Source organism: Physcomitrium patens, chromosome 15 (genome assembly GCF_059467195.1).
Source record: "Physcomitrium patens ecotype Gransden chromosome 15, ASM5946719v1, whole genome shotgun sequence".
Lineage (NCBI taxonomy): Eukaryota > Viridiplantae > Streptophyta > Bryopsida > Funariales > Funariaceae > Physcomitrium > Physcomitrium patens.
The window spans coordinates 8,133,366-8,149,886 of NC_143424.1; positions in this window are offsets into that span (position 1 = coordinate 8,133,366).

The following is a 16,521-nucleotide window of genomic DNA, read 5'->3' on the forward strand; positions in this document are numbered from 1 at the left end:
AAATGCCTTGGAAAAGTCAACACGATATAAGACTGGTGCAGAGACAAACGATGTCTTCAAGGCTTCAAATGCTGCTTCCGCTTCTTGATTCTATTGGAATTTATCTTTACTAGTCAAGCGTGTAAGTGGAGCTGCAACTCGTGAGAAATCTTTGATGAAGATCCGATAGTAATTGGCAAATCCCAAGAAACATTGGACATCTCTTACCGTCCTTGGAATCTTCCAATCCACGATTGTTTGGACTTTCTTAGAATCCATCATGAGACCATCATTTGAAATGATGTATCCTAAAAAGTCAACTTGAGTAGTGTGAAATACACACTTTTCCATCTTGGCGTACAATCCTGCATCTCTAAGTTTTTGTAATACTTGACGAACATGTATTTCATGTTCTTCGACGTTCTTGAAATAGATCAGGATATCGTCTAGATAACAGACGACAAAATTGTCTAAGAATTCACGAAATATATCATTCATGAGATGTTGAAAAGCAGCTGGTGCATTCGTGAGTCCAAAAGGCATGACATTATATTCGAAATGTCCATACCTGGTTCGAAACGCAGTCTTCCATTCATCTCCTTCTTTGATCCGTACTAGATTATATGCTCCTCTTAGATCTATTTTTGTATAGATCTTAGCTTGATTCAACTGGTCAAGGAATGCTGATATCAAAGGTAATGGATACCTGTTCTTGATTGTGATCTTGTTGAGTCCTCGATAATCAACACACATTCGTAAAGATCCATCTTTTTTCTTTACGAATAGAATTGGAGCTCCTGCTGGAGATTTTGAATGGCGTATGAAATTCTTTGCTAAATTCTCGTCTATATATGTCTTGAGTTCAACTATTTCATCTTGTGATAAACTGTAAATTGGTCCAAATGGTGGCTGAGTTCCTTCCTTGAGGTCGATTGAACAATCATATGGACGATGCTCAGGAAGAATATCTGCATTCTTTTTCTCAAAAACGTCTTGATACTCCTGATATTGACTTGGAATGCCACTTGAAGTCTTTACGTTTTCAGAAATAGGTGCAGCATAAATAGCAAAAGTTGATCCTTCTTTTGTTGTGTGTATAAATGCTTTTGCACCTATCAGTACGGATTTTACTATACTAGACTTATAATTTTTTACTTGGTTGGTAGAACTATTAATAACGCTCTGGGAAAAGTCAAGTTTATGCAAATTCCAATCTATTCGAGGGTTATATTTTTCTAGCCAGGATAAACCTAAAATAACTGGATTGGACGGGGATTTAATTATGTTAAAAGCTATGTAGCTATCATGACCGTCTATTGTTACTTTTATAGGATGAGTTTCATGAGTGACATCTCCAGAAGACAAGGGACGACTATCTATGACTTCTACATGTACTGGTTTAGGTTTCTGTACAAAGGGTATTTTACGACTTTTAACAAATTGTTCATCTAAAAAACATGCTGAGGCTCCCGAATCTAATAAAGCAGAGGTTTTGTAATTCTTAGGTCCTAAATATAAGTCTATTATAAAACAAGGAGAGGGTTCTGAGGAGAGGATAGGACCTTCATTAGGAATTGTACAAGGTTCCAGCTGCACGGTCCCTATTGTAGCTGGACGAATCCGTTTTCCGACATGTTGTCTTCTTTGACCGTCGTACCCCTCATTTTATAGTTGCGTCGTTTCTTTGGACAATGTTGAGCAGTGTGCCTAGATTCTCCACAATATAAACATAATCCTTCTTGATGACGACGAATCTTTTCTTGCTCAGTTAGGGGTTTAAAACGTACCACGTCAATTTGCATGTCTTCTACTTTTGAATGTACATTTGGCAAAGATGTTGATATTGTTATTGAGTAATAACGTTGAGGTTCCCGTGAATGATTCTCGGATCGAAATTCAAAAAGTCGATTATCACATTTTATCGCAAAATCGATTGCTTGACTCAAAGTTTGAGGATCAGGTAAGTTGAGCATCAATTTCTTTACTTCGTATTGCAATCCATAAAGAAATTGACTGATGAGTGCAGCATCATCCCACTTGATGTCAATTGTGAGTTGTCAAAATTGTGAAGCATACACTGTTACTGAGCAATTTTTTTATCGCAGAATTCGGATCTTATTTGTTGCAACACGAGTTGCATCGTGTTCACCATACATAGATCGAAACTCCGCCAAAAAAGCTTCCAAATTGTTCAATATTGGATTTCGTTGTTCAAGAAAAGACAAAAATCACGATAATACAGAACCAGAAAGTAGAGTGCCAATAAACCTGACTTGTGATCCTGGAGTTGGATAGCTTTGTAGTTGAAGTTCAATTACCAATTGTACTTGATTGATGAACCCTCGAAACTTTGATCTCGTACCATCAAATTTCTCGGATAAGGCAATTCTTGGTTTTCTAGTGTTTAGAGGGTGTTGGATAATTGGAGAAGGAATGTGATTTGTTGTAGATGTTGAAGCAGCTCCGATCATCTCTATATCCTCACTTTCTGCTATTCTTGTTCTTTCCTGTGTTGGTGAATTGAGTTGATGCATCGCAAGCATTAACTCTCTCATTTGCTCTTGCATTTGTGCCATTGCACTCTTCATTTCAACAAGCTCTGCCATAATGATACTAAGAAGAAAATTTTTTTTGCTACTGCTCAAGACAAAAGAAAAAAAAGACTTGATATTTAAGAAGATACTAAGAACAATATCAGTTTAGAAGTGGGTAATCCGCAAACTTCTAATACGCTTATGTCTTGTCAAGAGAAAGGGGTAATCTACTCTTACTTAAGAAAAACAAAGCTGTGATATTGTAAGTGTACTCTTGTCAATCTGTCAAGGACAAAGACTCGATGAGGGAAAACATACACAAAAAGGCTATCTCGATATAATAAGTCAAAATATAAACAAGTAAGTATATTAAAAGAAAACTGGAATGGCTATTGCCACAAGACAAGAAACTAAAGACTCTTGAACCTGGACTAGGAGCAAGAAAGGAGTTGACAAGAGTGAAGAGAGCTTCACTCTTGCCTCTATATATACTATCTAATTAGAAGCCACGTGGCGATATTCTATAAGACCTCCAATATGTGTTGACTTTCTAGGCCACATGTCTTTGCTTGCAAGGCAAGTTTTCTATGAGTGGACTACGTAGTTAGCTTGTCTTTCAATCTACCAACATGTGTGGCACATGGCTAACTTGTTGACCAAGTTTCTAACCTAAAAGTCAACTATGGATTCCTATAAGATCAAAGCAGCGTCTATGATGCTTCTAAGAAGCTTCTCTAGAAGATATTGCACGATTAACCTACTTTTATCTACTTTTACATACTTTTATCGACTCTTGTAGGTAATTATATGTATATCCGTGACAGGGTTTGATTTAGGGTTAAGATTTGGTTAAGATTTGGTTTAGGATTTAGGATTTGGTTAAGATTTGATTTAGGGTTAGAATTTGGTTAGGATTTGGTTTAGGATGTAGAGATTTATTTAGGATTGGTTAGGATTTGATTTAGGATTAGGATTTGGTTAGGATTTGATTTAAAATTAGGATTTGGTAAGGGTTTGGTTTAGGATATAGGGTTTGGTCAGGGTTTGATTTAGAGTTAGGATTTGGGTAAGATTTGGTTTAGGATTTAGGATTTGGTTAGAATTTGATTTAGGATTTAAGATTAGGGTTAAGATTTGGTTAGGATTTGATTTAGGATTTAGGATTTGATTTAGGATTTAAGATTTAGTTTAAGGTTTAATATTTGGTTTGGATTTGTTCAAGTTTTGATTTAGGATTTAGGATTTTATTTGAGCTTGTTTAGGATTTAAGATTTAGTTAGTCTTTGGCCTAAAGTTTGAATGAAGTCCAATAAGATTTCAACTAGGATTAAATTAAGATTGAATTAAGATATATTTGACATATATTTGTAATCATTCTAATATTTCTTTAAGATTTCTTATTGTTTCTTTGGAATTCCTTTGAGGTTTCTTTGAATTTGATTAAAGGTTATTTAACATTCTTAGTGTTCTATTAGAATTAGGATTTTGTTGTTACAATTTCCATTGTGTCTTCCACAGCTAGGGGCCCGGATCATTCTCAAGCAAGACTTCATATATTATGACAATGTCAAAAATTTATTATTAATAATATCAAAGATGGAATATTTGGAACGATTTATTATTAAAGCCATTGCATACAATAGTAGATTATTTGAAAGACATGAAGAACAAAGGCTCCATTGAAGAGGAATAAGTTAAGTTTAAATGATAGCTCTTAAGTTTTTTGGAACTTATCTATCAAGGCTAAAATCAATGCAAATTTATATAGCACATTTTAAACCTTTCATATAGCAAGAAAAAACTTGACGTCATTAAGAAGATCTTTATTTATATTATTGACAAGCTAGGCACACTATTCAACATTATCCAAAGAAGCAATGTAGTTACAAAATGAGAAGTACAATTATTGAAGAAGATAATATGTTGAAAAACGAGTTGTTCTAGCTACAATAGAGACCATGCGATTGGAATCATGTGCAATATCTAATAAAAGTCCTATTTTTCTTTAGATCCCTCATCTTATTTTCTAATGGAAGTCTATTTAGGACCAAGAAATCATAAAGGCTTAGTATTCTTGGATTCAGGAGCTTCATCCTATTTTATAGATGAAGACTTTACTAAAAAATAAGATATATCTTTAGTTAAGAAAATCAAATATGTGCATGTAGAAGTAATAGATGAACATTTATTGTCTTCTAAGAATGTTATTCATGAAACTATTTTTGTAGAAGTAGCAACTAAAAGGTTACAATAATTTAGTAATATTTAATGTGATTAAATCTCTTTTTAATCCAATTATTTTAAGATTATTATATTTGAAAAGATATAACCCTGAGATAGACTAGATTTCTTGTAATCTTGATTTTTTCCATAGTTTAGTCCAAGGTCCTGTTAGGCAAGTAGAAACCCATAAGTTTAATATATCCAAATCCTTATTGATAGGTGCAAAAGCTTTCATGCATGCTGTAAATAAAAGACCATCTTTTGCTATATATGCCATGTCCATTGTTGATGGTGAGAAGATATCAAGTCATATTCTTAGTTAGTATTAAGATTTTAAAGATATTTTTGATAAAAAAAATGCAGATATCTTTTTAGAGCATTGTCCTTATGATTATTCCATAAATCTTCAAGAAAGAAGTCAACCACTATTTGGACCAATTTATAGCCTATTACAAAATGAGTTGGCTATACTCAAAGAATATATTGATGAAAACTTAGCTAGGAACTTTATATGCCATTCTAAATCTCTAGCCAGGGCTCTTATCTTATTTGTGAAGAAAAAAAAAGAATCTTTGTAGATATATATAGACTATCGAGGACTTAATAAGATCACCATGAAGAATAAGTATCCTCTACCTTTAATTTCAGGACTTCTTGATCAATTAAATCAAGCGAAGATCTATATTAATTTAGATCCATGTGAGTGTAAATTTCACTTCTCAATCCCAATTACATATTGGTATCAATTAAGAGTTGCTTGTAATTGGTGGTATAAAATGAAGTATAAAATTAGTAAAAAATCAAAGAAGAACAACTACAATACAAGTATAAGAAATGAAATCAAGTAATAACAACACTCAAAATTAAGTCACAGTTTGTTAATTATATTTTTATCTAATAAAAAATAAAAATAAAAATAAAAATTATATATTTAGATAGATAATTTTGTTATCTTTTTAATGATATAAGAAATATGTAAATTCGAATTATTATGAGTAAGTTATGAAGTTATAACGATAGAAAATGAATAATTAAAAAATGAAGTAAAAATATTTTACCTCAAAGATAATTTGCTTATAGATCAAGGATTCGAGCCTCACCAAGGCTCACATGTAGTGCATAAAGGTGTCTAAGAGAGGCCACGAAGCCTTAGTATTATCTTCCTAACTACCTTCAAGGTGCTACAACCCATATGAGACTTATACACTCTCTTTCTTACAAGGACTATACTAGCTATTGATCCTCTTATTTTCTACTAGAAGAACCAATATTATTGCATTTTTGACATTACCATGGTATTTAAAAATGCCCAATTAGCCTCAAAATCTTGAAAGGCCTTCAAATCTTGCTCAATTTCTTCATAAAGACTCCCAAAGTGGTAAAACTCATTTTTATTAAGATCTTAAAAATTACTCTAAAAATTCCTAAAAAATACTATATAAATTCTAAATAAAATTTGAAAAATTCTATAATATTTTTATAATACTAATATCCATTTAAGTCTATATTTTTCTACCTTAGTGATTTTTTATAATAATAAAAATTAATTTAAATCTACTATAAATCTTATTTTTTATATCAATAATTTAAATGATATGAGGTTCTTTCTTATGCTTTTTCTAACTATTAACATTTATAGTTTTTATAAGTAGTACATATAGATAGTAGATAAATATAAATATTGGTCTTAATTAATAATCCCTAATATTTAATAATGAATTAAAATACTAAATCAATGATATCATTCCTTTTAGATTCACAAATATACTAGTTGTTTTTCAATATCTAATAAATGATGTCTTTTATGAGTTTCTTGAAGATTTTATCATTTCTTATTTGAAAAATATTTTAATTTGTTCTAAGAACACAAAAAACATGAAGTTTATGTTAATCATGTGTTACAAAAACCAAGAGATGCAGGATTATCTATGAAGATGGAAAAGTATGTATTCTATACTACTCAAATTGAATTTTTGGAGTATATCATTTCCAATAAAGGCCTTATGATAGATCCAAAGAAAGTCCAAACTATCATAGATTAAAAGATTCCAAGAATAGTAAGAGATGTACAATACTTTTTAGACTTTGTCAATTGTTATCAAATCTTTATCAAAAAATTTCATCAAGTTGCAATTCTACTTATATGTTTGACTTGTAAAGACAAACTTGAGTGGAATAAAAAAGCCAAAGTATCATTTGTTGCTTTAAAGAAGGAATTTACTTCTGTACCAATTTTGTATTGCATCGATTTTTCTTAAGCATTTTTAATGGAAACAAATGCATCAAAGTTTGGCTTGGGTGCAGTGTTGTTACAAATAGAAACAAATGACAAACTCCATCCAATAGCTTTCTATTCCAAGAAATTTTTAGCAAACAAGATTAGCTATGACATCCACAACAAAGAACTTCTTGCAATTATAGATTCATTTTAAGAATGGCATCATTATTTAGAAGGCACTTCAAGTCCAGTTAGAGTATATATATATATATTACAAGAACCTCAAGTATTTCTTATCAGCATATATTTTTAATCATTACAAAGCTCGTTGCAATATGTCACTATCAAGATTTGATTTCAAGATCACTGATCAATTTAGAAAATAATAAGGTTTATTAGATGTTCTTTTTAAACACTCTTATCTTGCACCAAAAGGAGGAGACATATCTTTTGATTAAAAAAAAACAATCTTTTTGAAGCAAGAGTATTTTTATCTTCGAGCAATGAAATCAACATTGATTATTGATTTGAACTTTATCAAACAAATTCAATTAAATATGTCTTATGATTCACTTCTTTATGATATCAAGAATCTTTCTTTTAATTCTCATGATGTTTCAAAGTTCAAGTTCAAGAACAACCTATTCTATTTCAAAAGACGCCTATATATTCCAAAAAGAGAAGCATATTTATGTATTCTTCAAGCACATCACAACTTTCTAGCAAGATGACATTTTGAATATAATAAGTCTTTAGAGCTTATATCTAAAGATTTTTAGTAGCCGCAAATGTGAAAAGTAATAAAAGACTTTGTCTAGTCATGTGACATTTTTTCAAGATAAAAAAAACTCCTTGTCATTGATCCTATGGACTTCTCTAACCATTGCCTATATCCAAACAATTATGGTCTTCTATTTCTATGGATTTCATTATAGATCTTCTAAATTCTAATTCATATGACTCTATATTTGTAATCATAGATCGCTTTACCAAAATGGTATATTTTGTACTATGTACAAAATCTATTTGAGGTGAAGAAATAATTAAGCTTTTCATTGACAATATCTATTGCTATCATGGATTGCCAAAAGATAATATATCAGATAAGAAGACTCAATTTGTATCAAGATTTTGAAAAATCCGATTTAAGATTCTAAAGATGGATATGAAGCTCTCTTCAATTTTTTATCTTCAAATTGATGGGCATAGAAAATAGATGAATCAAGTTCTAGAGCAGTATTTGAGGTATACCATCAACTATTATCAAGATGATTGGATAATTCTTTTGCCATTGGCAGAGTTTGCATACAATAATTTGATATATTTTTCTATTCAATAAACAACTTTCTTTGCCAATTATAATTATCATCTATGACTTAATACTTTTGACTTTTTAAAAGTTGATAATCCTACAACAAAAGATTTAGCAAATTATTTATCAGAGCTACATGCAACAATGAAGATACAATTAATAGAAGCTAAAAAATGACAAAAGACCAATGCAGTTGCTTATTCTAAGGAGCAACTACAATTTAATGTGAGTGATAAGGTATGGTTATTTTGTTGCAATATCAAACTACTCGTCTTTATAATAAGTTGGACTATTGTAAGCTGGAACTTTTTTCTATTTGTAAACAAATCAATTGTCTTGCTTATTGATTATATCTACTAGTGTTTATGAAGATCCATCCTATATTTCATATATCTCTTCTTGAGCTATATAAAAAAATGAATATTTTAAGAAGAAGATAAATGCTACATCCTCATATAAAAGTAGATAATGATTAAGAGTTTGTGTTGGAAGAAAACTTAGATTCAAGGCAATGCCAAAATAGATTAGAATAACTTATTTATTAGTACAAATATGATATTAGTGAATGCACATGGGAGCCAACAAAGAATTTTGTAAATGCAATAAAGAAGGTTGAGGCCTTTCATTGAAAAAATCCATTAAAACCAAGATGAAGAATTGTAAGATCTATGAAAGATGATGATTGCTCCTCATAGAACTTGTACTTAGAAACGAAGAGCAATGTCATGGATATATACATTTATTCCAATAGTTACTTATATGATTAGATAGAAATAAGTAAACATAGATTAATTTCATAAAGTCTTCTAGAAAAGCTTCTTAGAAGCTTCATAGACGTGGTTTTGACTTTAGATGTATTTCTAGGTTAGAAACTTGGCCAATAAGTTAACCATGTATTGGTAGCTTGTAGAATAAGTTAACTCTATGTAGTAGCTTATAGAACAAGCTAATTATGTGGCGTATACATAGATAACTTACCTTATAAGTTAAGACATATTGCTAGTAAAGTCAACACATGTTAGAAGTCTTATAGAATATTTCCACATAGCTCTTAGTTAGAGAGTATATAAAGAGGTAAGAATGAAGCCCTCTTCACTCTTTTCAATGCCTTTTTAGTCCTTAGTCTTATTTCAAGACTTTTTAGTCTTCTTGTTTTTGACGATAGCCATTCTAGTTCAATATTATATCATCTTTGAATGACCTTCTAATTCTTTTCAATGATACAAGATTATATTAAGGATTTTCTTTCTTCAAGATTCACGTCTTTAAAAATAAGGTAAAAGTAATAGACGATTGACCAAACCTCAAGGATACTTTTGAAGTCCACTCATTTTTGGACCTTATTAAATATTATTGCTATTTTCTTTGGCAATTTATATATATTACTACTTTATTGACAAGCTTACTAGAAAAAAGTGTCTCATTTGAATAGAAACTAGAGTAGCAAAGTATCTTCAATAATTTGAAGGAGGCAATTATTATTGCTCCAATATTCCAAGCATATAATCCAACCTTCCTTGTATATTTGGCATTGATGCTTTCGACTTTGCTAATGACATGATCTTTCAATAAGACTTTGATAGGTGCCTTCAATTTGTGGCATATAAATCATACAAGCTTAGAAAGATAGAGTATAATTATTCTATATGTAATCAAGAGCAAGTAGCAACTTTATATGCCATAAAGGTGTGGCAATACTATCTGTAGGAGAAGCCAATGATTGTTTGGATTAACCATTGCATCCTATTACATGATTTTCATTTGAAAAATATGAAATCATAATATCATTTTTGATAAAAATAATTGTAACTCTTTGATATTGAACTTGTATAAAAGTAAGGATAAAAATACACCGTACTGAATACCTTATTGTGGAGACCAAACTTGAAGCCAAAATCAAAGGATAAGACAAAAGTCATTATCATTAATAGTATTATTTCAAATCTAATTAAAAGAGCAAAATGAAAAGAATCTATACATCAAAATGCTTATTTCAAGATGATTATTGATCAGTTGAAGAGGAATAATGTATAGTATCAAGATTACCATCTCAATGATGGCTTGTTCTATTTCAAAAAGTAAATTTATGTATCTCATGATGGTATATTCCAAACACATATATTTCAAGAAAGACACGACATTCCAATATCTGGTCATCTAAGGCATGAAAATATTCTAAAATAAATCTTAAAGATATGATTTTGAATAGGTTTGGATTGAGATGTTCAAGGATTTGTATGCTCATGTAAATCATACCGATATAACAAAGCATATAATGCAATATTTTTTGGGCTATAGTAGTCAATTCTACTATCTACAAAATAATACGACTAGGAGACCATAGATTTCATTACGTATTTGCTACAGATGCATCACAATCATACTACAATTCTTAACTTTTGAAGCAATTTTACTTGACTATATTACACTCCAATATTGATGCCTTAATACTTACATGGATCTTCTTTAATATTATCTTTTGTCAGCTTGCATTGTCGTATTACGTGCTTTCCTGCTCGAGAACGCGCCGGGCGTCTGGCTGTAGAAGGTAGTATGGAGATTCGCCGATAGTCAAGCAGTCTATCAGTTTTTGACTGCTGGAATATAAACGACTGCAACAATGTACCATAAATCTATACGGGTGCTCTTCGACTGCTTGTCGAAGTCCTTTTTGCCCCAGCCGGTAGGTCTCTAGACGTTACAGAGAACCCCGTACAACCCAAACTGTTAACCTTCAATACTGCTTTATACTTACGATCTTGTATCCACTGACTGTCTTGTTAGTTTAACCCAATAAATTTCATTCACTCCGCATACTCAATCCTATAGACACCCTTTTAATCCTTCAATCACAGACGTAACTCGATTTCACAAAACAGTCAAGAGTATTCAAACCCACTTCATTTAAAAATCCCGATTCACCATTACAACACCGACTTCAGCAGCGATTGCCTCAGTCTTCCCCAAAACTCTACGAAGAAGAAAAATCCAAATTCTATGTCTTTCCTTCCCCGACCCGAAGCATGAAGCTCCTCTCTCTAATTCCCTTGATCTTCAAAAACCTCCAACGAAAAACCTAACTGGTAACCTTGCAGAAGCTTGAAAACTCCCTCCCCCCGATTCCCCCCGATTTTCCCTTAAAAAAAAACCCACACCACTCCAAAACTATATCCCCCCTAACCTTATCCTCTGAATTTCTTCAATCTTCCGTCTTAGATCCGGAATTGGCTCCCACCTCAAGCTTGGATCCGAAATTGGCTCTCACCTCAACTTGGATTCGAAATTGGCTCTCGCCGCCAAGCTTTCTCCTCCGTTTTTACCTTTAAGAAATCCATTTACCGAAAACAACGTTCCCTGAGACGGCACAGAGAACAGGACAGCCTGAAACAGAATCGAACCCCGTAATCGGGACCACATTGAGTCGCCCGACCAATTCAGGTCCTATATTGGTAAAGATGCCCGTAGTAACCTGGATGTTCCCGTAATTGGGTCAAATTGGTCCTCGCGTCAGATTGGCTAAGACCCGTAGTAAGACCTGGATTTCCCGTAACTAGACTGCATTGGGTTGCCCCACCAATTGTCAAGGACAAAGACTCGATGAGGGAAAATATACACCAAAAGGCTATCTCGATATAATAAGTCAAAATATAAACAAGTAGGTATATTAAAAGGAAACTGGAATGGCTATTGCCACAAGACAAGAAATTAAAGACTCTTGAACCTGGACTAGAAGCAAGAAAATAGTTGACAAGAGTGAAGAAGCCTTCACTCTTGTTTCTATATATACTATCTAACTAGGGGCTACGTGGCGACGTTCTATAGGACCTCCAATATGTGTTGACTTTGTAGGACACATGCCTTGACTTATAAGGCAAGTTTTTCTACGTGTGGGCCACATAGTTAGCTTGATCTTCAAGCTAACAACATGTGTGGCACATGGCCAACTTGTTGACCACGTTTCTAATCCAAAAAGTCAATTAAAGACACCTATGAAGTCAAAGCAGCGTCTAGGAAGTTTCTAGGAAGCTTCTATATTAAATATTATACAATTAACTTACTTTTATCTACTTTTACTTACTTCTACTTATTTCTATATGTAATTATTAGCTTATATGATTATGGCCGTGACATTACCCCCCCTTCTAGAGACGAGTTCCACGAGGAGCGGTCATCATATGTTGAGGAAATCTATGATGCGACGAATTATATTCGCCACATACTCTGATCTCTGTTCTCTTCGAAGATGATTGATAGGGCCTCTCAACCATCGGTAGTGTCCCATACCAGGGCGGGAAGACCACCCAGTTATTTGATCATTATTGAGGCCTTCATAACTTCCTTCGAATAGAATATTCGGAACACCATCAAGAGTTGTTCCTACCTCTAGCAAAATCACCAAACATCGGGAGTCCCTTCCCAAATCGTGATACCAAACGCGTTGTATCTCACCATCTGTTTGAGGAAGAACCTGTCGTTCTTGAAGATCTTCATCTCGATTGCGTCGTCTTGAAGGTTATGACAATCGTAATGTCTCGTCCGGCAGGTCAACAAACGAAGGTTCTTGAGTTGAATCCACTGGTTATTGGCTCTCCATCTAATTAGCGTCATAAGAAGTTACAAACAAGGATAGGAAATTGAATGTTATCTTGCCTCAATCTTGTCTCTTTTATAAGAGAGATTTTTATCTTGGTTTTGATAGATGTCGTTGATGAAAAACTTTGACTTTAGCTGATGCATTTGCTAGATTCCTGGATGGCTCCCATGTGCGTTCACTAATATCATATCCGCGCCAATGAACAAGATATTCCAGCTTATTTCGGCGCCGCCTTGAGTCTAATATCTCTTCCACCTCAAATTCTTCATTATTATCTATTTCTATAGGAGGCGGTGGCATTTGTCTTCTTCCTTGTATATCCAATGTCTTATATGGTTCAAGAAGAGACACGTGGAATACAGGATGGATCTTCATTGACTCTGGTAGATGTAACCGATATGCAACTGGGTTGATCTGTTCAGAAACAGAAAAGGGGCCAAGCCTACGATAGTCCAACTTGTCACAAGGTCGAGTAGTCTTGATATTGCGACAAAGTAGCCATACCTTATCACCCACGTTGATTTGTGGTTGCTCCTTACGATATAGATCTGCGTTTATCTTTTGTCGTTCTTGAGCTTCCTTCAATTGTGTCTTCATTATTGCATGTAACTCTGACAACCGATTTGCTATATCTTCTGCTGCAGGATTATCAACTTTTGAAAAATCAAAAGTATCAAGTCGTGGATGATAGCCATAATTGGTAAAGAAAGGTGTTTGTTGCGTGGAAGAATGTACCGTATTATTATAAGCAAACTCTGCCAATGGCAGAAGGGTTGTCCAATCATCTTGTTGGTAGTTGATAGTACACCTTAAATATTGCTCCAAGACTTGGTTTACGCGCTCTATTTGTCCATCAGTTTGAGGATGGAAAGCCGAAGATAGCTTTATGTCCACTTTTAAAATCTTGAAAAGGGTCCTCCAAAATCTTGACACAAATTGGGTTCCCCTATCCGATATGATATCTTTAGGTAATCCATGATAGCGATAGATATTATCAATGAAAAGCTTAGCTATTTCTTCACCTGTGATAGATTTTGTACATGGCACAAAATGTGCCATCTTGGTGAAACGATCTACTATCACAAATATAGAATCATAAGATCTTGAGCTTGGAAGATCAGTGATGAAATCCATAGAAACAAAAGACCATGGTTGTTCTGGTATAGGTAATGGCTGAAGAAGTCCGTAAGGTCGATGACGAGGAATTTTTGATCTTGAACAAATATCACATGATTGTACAAAGTCTTTGACTGACTTCCACATTTGTGGCCACCAAAAATCTCTTGATATGAGTTCCAAAGTCTTATTATATCCAAAGTGCCCTGCTGCTGGAAAGTCATGACGTGCTTGAAGAACACGTAAACGTGCTTCTCTTTCTGGAACATATAGGCGTCCTTCAAAATATAATAGATTATTCTTGAACTCGAACTTAGAAGGATCATGAGACTTGGAAGAATTATTCTCGATATCATAAACAAGAGGGTCTGAGGACATACTGGACTGGATTTGCTTGAGAAAAGTTGAATCAACAGTCAATGTTGATTTCATTACTCGGAGATGAAATTGCTCCGGTTTCAAGAGGACCGTTCTTTGTTGCTCAAAAGCTGCATCTCCTTCTTTTGGTGCAAAATAAGAACGTCTAGATAGGGCATCGGATAAACCTTGTTGTTTTCCTGGCCGATAAGTGATAATGAACTCGAATCTTGACAAAGACATACTCCAACGAGCTTGACGACGATTCAACACGCGTGCTGACATGAAATACTCGAGGTTCTTGTGATCTGTATACACAGTGACTGGACTAGAAGTGCCTTCTAAATAATGACACCATTCTTGAAAGGAATCCATGATCGCAAGAAGTTCTTTATCGTGGATTTCATAATTGATCTCGGCTGCTGAGAATTTTCTTGAATGAAAAGCTATCGGATGAAGTTTGTCATCTGTTCCCATTTGTGATAAAACTGCACCCAAGGCAAAATCTGATGCATCTGTTTCCATAAAAAATGCCTTGGAAAAGTCAACACAATATAAGACTGGTGCAGAGACAAACGATGTCTTCAAGGCTTCAAATGCTGCTTCCGCTTCTTGATTCTATTGGAATTTATCTTTACTAGTCAAGCGTGTAAGTGGAGCTGCAACTCGTGAGAAATCTTTGATGAAGATCCGATAGTAATTGGCAAATCCCAAGAAACATTGGACATCTCTTACCGTCCTTGGAATCTTCCAATCCACGATTGTTTGGACTTTCTTAGAATCCATCATGAGACCATCATTTGAAATGATGTATCCTAAAAAGTCAACTTGAGTAGTGTGAAATACACACTTTTCCATCTTGGCGTACAATCCTGCATCTCTAAGTTTTTGTAATACTTGACGAACATGTATTTCATGTTCTTCGACGTTCTTGAAATAGATCAGGATATCGTCTAGATAACAGACGACAAAATTGTCTAAGAATTCACGAAATATATCATTCATGAGATGTTGAAAAGCAGCTGGTGCATTCGTGAGTCCAAAAGGCATGACATTATATTCGAAATGTCCATACCTGGTTCGAAACGCAGTCTTCCATTCATCTCCTTCTTTGATCCGTACTAGATTATATGCTCCTCTTAGATCTATTTTTGTATAGATCTTAGCTTGATTCAACTGGTCAAGGAATGCTGATATCAAAGGTAATGGATACCTGTTCTTGATTGTGATCTTGTTGAGTCCTCGATAATCAACACACATTCGTAAAGATCCATCTTTTTTCTTTACGAATAGAATTGGAGCTCCTGCTGGAGATTTTGAATGGCGTATGAAATTCTTTGCTAAATTCTCGTCTATATATGTCTTGAGTTCAACTATTTCATCTTGTGATAAACTGTAAATTGGTCCAAATGGTGGCTGAGTTCCTTCCTTGAGGTCGATTGAACAATCATATGGACGATGCTCAGGAAGAATATCTGCATTCTTTTTCTCAAAAACGTCTTGATACTCCTGATATTGACTTGGAATGCCACTTGAAGTCTTTACGTTTTCAGAAATAGGTGCAGCATAAATAGCAAAAGTTGATCCTTCTTTTGTTGTGTGTATAAATGCTTTTGCACCTATCAGTACGGATTTTACTATACTAGACTTATAATTTTTTACTTGGTTGGTAGAACTATTAATAACGCTCTGGGAAAAGTCAAGTTTATGCAAATTCCAATCTATTCGAGGGTTATATTTTTCTAGCCAGGATAAACCTAAAATAACTGGATTGGACGGGGATTTAATTATGTTAAAAGCTATGTAGCTATCATGACCGTCTATTGTTACTTTTATAGGATGAGTTTCATGAGTGACATCTCCAGAAGACAAGGGACGACTATCTATGACTTCTACATGTACTGGTTTAGGTTTCTGTACAAAGGGTATTTTACGACTTTTAACAAATTGTTCATCTAAAAAACATGCTGAGGCTCCCGAATCTAATAAAGCAGAGGTTTTGTAATTCTTAGGTCCTAAATATAAGTCTATTATAAAACAAGGAGAGGGTTCTGAGGAGAGGATAGGACCTTCATTAGGAATTGTACAAGGTTCCAGCTGCACGGTCCCTATTGTAGCTGGACGAATCCGTTTTCCGACATGTTGTCTTCTTTGACCGTCGTACCCCTCATTTTATAGTTGCGTCGTT